A 6,000-nucleotide genomic window follows, 5' to 3' on the forward strand; every position below is an offset into this window, starting at 1 on the left:
ATAGCTTAATCATAACAAGCTATATGAATTAAAAATATGCAAGATCATCCATTAAAAATAAAATAGTAAGACATTGTCTTAACGGGTTATCACCCAACAACCATAACTTGTCTAAACATTACAAATGCAAACTTAAAGTAAACATGATTCAAGGACTGTGACTTGTCCAGGAAAGAGTCACAAGCCTCGAACCCTGGATGACCTCGGGCCTAATGCAGCGGAAAACAAGCCATACCGCGCCAGATCGTTAGTTTCCTGAAATACATGTAAGTTGAAAAATCAACAATAATGTTGAGCGAGTTCATGCGAAAGTGCGTAACAAACCTTTATCTTTATCGAAAACCTGGTATGTAGCAAATAAGGAAAAAGAGATCACCAATGGTTTGCAAGGCCATTGATATGTGTGAAGTGCAAGTAGGGATGACTCAAACCTAGCAGATTTATGCGTCGGGCACTAAGTCACCCCGAGGTCCGTTATGCTGGACCTGGGGCTGGGCTCGCTACACCCAGATAGATCTACCGCTCCTGTCCCTCGGTCCAACTACGAGGATTAATGGCCTCAAGTTGTGCCTACCCACTCACATGATCTGAGTAACAAACCTCCTTACGCTAACCATACCATGTATCAAGTATTCATAATCATAGTAACATGTATTTCACCCCCGCAGTTTATAAAACTGAAAACAGTTAAGAGAAAAGGGGGACATGAACTCACAGTGAGTGCGTCACAATACCAAGTAATCCAAATATCCAACTGCTGCACAACGACCTACATGTGCTAATTCTATTAGACGGATGGCCGTGCTTTAGCTTCATAGTTTACATTTTCGGGAAACAGTTAGACAACCGTTCCGCGTATATACTTGGTAGTTAATCTCCTTCCCAAGGATGGGGGAATTAATACATGCGTGTTTATAATATTAAGTCTCACTTAATATATTTTATTTCTCATCTCAAAATATAATTATTTTTCTCAAAAATAATATATTTTCTTTTACACAATACTTTCCAAAATAATACGTTGACAATATCCGCATTTATGAATATTTCCGGATAAGGCGTAAGTTACGTTTTGGCGATTAAGCGGTAATAGTAATTACCATTGTAACTTATATGTTTGTCGTATAAGCGTTGGTATTATTTTGGGTTCGACAAAGTTAGTAAATATTATTTTTACTCTAAAAATAATATTTATACATTTTCACAAAATAACCATAAACAGTGTTGTGAAAAATATATTTATCGAATAAATATTTATCACGTTTAGTTTTTGTGAAAATCCCACCTCCGATTATTTAATAAATAAAGTCATGGCGAAATATATTTTGAAAACATCTCAAAATAGTTTAACACTTGTAAATAATTCTAAGTGTTAGATTTTTAGAAAATTTCGCCAGAGTTTCCCCTGTAACTGGAGGTGGCCACGCTTTCAAGCGTATCATTTTCTTTTACAAAATCATTTCAACAATTCTTCAAATCAACCAAATCAATTTCTGATACTTCAAACTAGTTTCAACACATTAAACTCGTAGACTAGTATGTAAAATCACAATATTACATGAACTTGTAGTTTTTCTAAAAACTATTGTGTAGATCTCGTTACTTTTAGTGGATCTATGTATAAAATAGTTTAGTCTTGCAAAAACCCCGTTTTTGGAACAAATCACTCTTTACAACTTCCCGACAATTTTTATAAAAATTGTTATTTTGTCGGATCTTTCGTTTCACAAGTATTTATACACTTGTAGTTTATAAAAATCACCTTTGTAAACATGTTATCCAACTTATATAAAAACATGATTTTCTCGACACTTGGTTCTACGAATATACCACTTGTACATACGTAGATCGGCTCGTTTTAAATACTATTTTTCATATCAAAACACTTTTACACAAGTTCATGTTTCCTGTGTGGTGGAGTTTCACCTTTTAACCCTTGTACAAAAGAAACAAGTGTATGTCAAGATTCGGGATCTTAACAAAGTCGGGTTAAACGATGATAGGAGCCACCACAACGTAGATCGGGCCTCAACAATCAACATATTCAAATACTACGACTTTTACACGCATTATATGCTTTTAACCAACAATATTCGAGTTTTTGTAGACTTTTTAGATTCAAAAGATGGGTTACCGACTTTTACCCGTTAAAAATCCTTTTAACCACTTTAGATACGTTCAAGAACAAGTTTTAAATGTTATACCTCTAGCTCGGGGCTAGGGAAGATCTTTGGCGAAAACGGCGTGGATAAAAGCAAATGAACGTGGTCCTTTAGCTTCCGCTTGCTTCAAGCTTCCTCGTACGTGATCCCCGACACTAGTATATGCTCGGAATGGCAAGACACGAACCGAAAGTATGGTGGATGGTGGTGGGTATGTTCGGCCGAGAGGGAGGGGGCAAGAGGGAGAGAAAGTGTGGGTGTTGGTGTGTGTGAGTTTGTGTGGTGTGTGTGTGTATTTATAGAGAAATTTAGTGCTATCGTCCAACGGTTTCAAGTCGTCTAGATATCCACGAAATCTAATATAATATTCAAAGTTGTACTCCCTTGGTCCCACCTAGTTGGCCGATTCCATTGAGGGGGAATGCCATCCGGTTCGATCTCGATTGTTCAGTTAGAGTTTAGTTTGGTTAAGTCGGTTAACTTTAGGGATTAACCCCGTTAGTTGTTTAATGCGTTATAAAGCGGGTGTTAGGGTAATCGGGGACCCTAACTGGCTCAGAAAAAGGCTAATAATATTTCTGGCAATATTTTTATGTTCCGGGTATAGTCCGGTTGTTCGGTCGGATAGTAATCCGTTAAAGTGCTTAAGTAATCCTTTAAGCGTTGTAAATAATATTTTTAGCGACACAATCTATTCTGCAAAGTGTCAGGAATAATTCCTCATGTTTTGGCACTTTATTAATTAGCTAGAAGCTAGTGTGTTGATAAAAGTGCTGTGTTTTGTGCTTAGAGTACGTTTTAGGCACATCCAATCTCTATATCTTATTCCTAGAGACGCAATTATACAACCCTTGTATCCTTACACACACTATGGGTGCAGTAAAATATTTCTGGCTCATACAGGCCTTTAGAGGCAGTGTCTGCCTGATGCTGGCTATATCAGCATGTTCAATAGGTTATCCGTTCCAATGCTACTGTGCTTTTGTGCATCATGTTTGTCACTAAAGTTCAGTAAATAAGTAATGTAGTGACGGAAAAATCAAGGTATGATGCAGGTATGTACATGTATCAAAAATCAAGTAGCAGTTTATCAGAAATCTTAGTTAAGCACAGTAATTAGGCAACAATTAATAGTTAATTAAGTCGTACGGATACCTGGTTTTGTGAGGGTTGTCACATTCTCCCCCCGTTAAATAAATTTCGTCCCGAAATTTTAAATTCTGCTTGTAGAAGCAGGGTTCTCAGGAAATAAGTGGGGGTATTTCTCTTTCATTCGGTCTTCACGCTCCCAGGTGAACTCAGGACCATGTCTAGCATTCCAGCGAACTTTGACGAGCTTGACACTGCTCCGGCGGGTCTTGTTAATTTTCCAATCCGTGACCTCGACAGGTTCTTCAACGAAGTGGAGCGTGTCATTAATATGAATTTCGTCGGTAGGAATGGCAACGTTAACTTGAGTTGGACTTCTCTTCAGATTGGATACGTGAAATGTATCGTGAACATTAATCAGTTCGGCAGGTAGTTCCAACTTGTATGCTACGGTCCCAATTCTTTCCAAAACCTTGAAAGGACCAATGTAGCGCGGATTCAACTTCCCACGCTTCCCAAAGCGTGCCACACCCTTCCAGGGTGATACCTTCAACAAAACCATATCCCCAACCTCAAACTCCTGAGGTTTCCTTTTCAGATCTGCGTAGGTCTTCTGACGGTCACGAGCCGCACTAATGCGATCTCGGATTTGCGCAATCTTATCTGTAGTTTCCTGAACTACATCGGGACCTACCAATTGTCTATCGCCCGCGTCAGACCAACAGAGCGGCGACCTGCACTTGCGCCCATATAACGCTTCGAATGGCGCGGCACCAATACTGGTGTGGTAGCTGTTGTTGTATGAAAATTCAACCAGGGGTAAATGCTTATCCCAGCTACCGCCTAAATCCATCACACATGCTCTCAGCATGTCCTCCAACGTCTGAATCGTCCGCTCACTTTGTCCGTCGGTCTGCGGGTGAAAAGCTGTGCTCATATTCAGCTTTGAGCCAAAAGCTTCCTGGAAGGATTGCCATATCCTCGATACGAACCTCCCATCTCTACCAGAAATAATCGAGAGAGGTACTCCATGGCGTGTAACAATCTCTCTCATGTAGATTTCGGCCAATTTGCTTGTATGATCCTTCTCGCGGATAGGCAAGAAGTGTGCTGACTTCGTTAAGCGGTCCACTATCACCCAGATAGTGTCATGGCCTTTTGGCGTTCTTGGCAACTTCGTAATAAAATCCATGGAGATTTCTTCCCACTTCCACTGGGGAATTTTTGGTTGCTGCAGAAGTCCCGAAGGCTTCTGGTATTCCGCCTTAACTTTGGCGCAAGTTAAACATTTGCTCACGTATATAGCAACATCGCCTTTCATCCTGGGCCACCAGTAATAATCCTTAAGATCCTGGTACATTTTATCCGCTCCAGGGTGGATAGAGTACCGTGACTTGTGAGCTTCTTCAAAGATAACCTCTCTTAAACCACCAAACAGAGGAACCCAAATCCTTTTCCCAAAACACAATGTTCCTTCCCTGTTTGGCACCAACATCTTCTCCATCCCACGGAGATATTCTGCCTCAAGGTTTCCCTCCTTGAGAGCTTCCTTCTGTGCTGCACGAACGCGCGAGGAAAGGTCGGTCTGGATTATCATTTCCATAGCCCTAACCCTTATGGGCTTGATTCTCTCTTTACGACTTAGGGCATCAGCGACCACATTCGCCTTCCCTGGATGATACTTGATCTCGCAGTCGTAATCGTTCAACAACTCGACCCATCGCCTTTGCCTCATATTCAACTCCTTCTGGTTGAATATATGCTGGAGGCTCTTGTGATCTGTGAAGATCGTACACTTCGTACCGTAAAGGTAGTGTCTCCAGATCTTCAAGGCAAAAACCACTGCGCCTAGCTCCAAATCATGAGTGGTATAGTTCTTTTCGTGCACCTTCAGTTGGCGTGATGCGTAGGCGATAACCTTTTGGCGTTGCATCAACACACATCCCAATCCTTGACGCGATGCGTCACAGTATACCACAAAATCATCGGTGCCTTCCGGTAGAGCTAAGATTGGCGCGTTACAAAGCTTATCCTTCAATGTCTGAAATGCCTCATCCTGTTTGATTCCCCAATCAAACTTCTTATCTTTTTGCGTGAGGAGTGTCAACGGTTGAGCGATCTTTGAAAAGTTCTCGATGAACCTTCGATAATAGCCAGCCAAACCCAAGAATTGCCGAATCTCGGTTGGCGTCTTTGGCGTTTCCCAGTCTTTGATCGCCTCGATCTTGGTGGGATCCACGTGGATTCCATCTCCATTCACCACGTGCCCAAGGAATTGCATCTCACGTAGCCAAAACTCACACTTAGAGAACTTGGCGTACAATTGTTCCTTCTTTAGCAGCTCCAGAATGGCTCTAAGATGCTGCTCGTGCTCAGCCTTTGTCTTCGAATAAATCAACATGTCGTCGATGAATACAATCACGAACTTATCCAAGTACGGCTTACAAACTCGGTTCATCAAATCCATGAACACTGCTGGTGCGTTTGTCAAACCAAACGACATAACGAGGAACTCGTAGTGTCCATATCGAGTTCTGAAGGCTGTCTTTGGGATACTTTCCTCCTGTATCCGTAGCTGATGGTATCCAGATCGAAGATCGATCTTTGAATAGAAGCTTGAACCTTGTAGTTGGTCAAACAGATCATCGATTCTTGGCAGGGGATACCTATTCTTGATCGTCAGCTTGTTCAACTCTCTGTAGTCAATACACATCCGAAAACTACCGTCCTTCTTTTTCACAAACAAAAC

Source organism: Helianthus annuus, chromosome 4, assembly GCF_002127325.2.
Source record: "Helianthus annuus cultivar XRQ/B chromosome 4, HanXRQr2.0-SUNRISE, whole genome shotgun sequence".
Taxonomy (NCBI): Eukaryota; Viridiplantae; Streptophyta; class Magnoliopsida; order Asterales; family Asteraceae; genus Helianthus; species Helianthus annuus.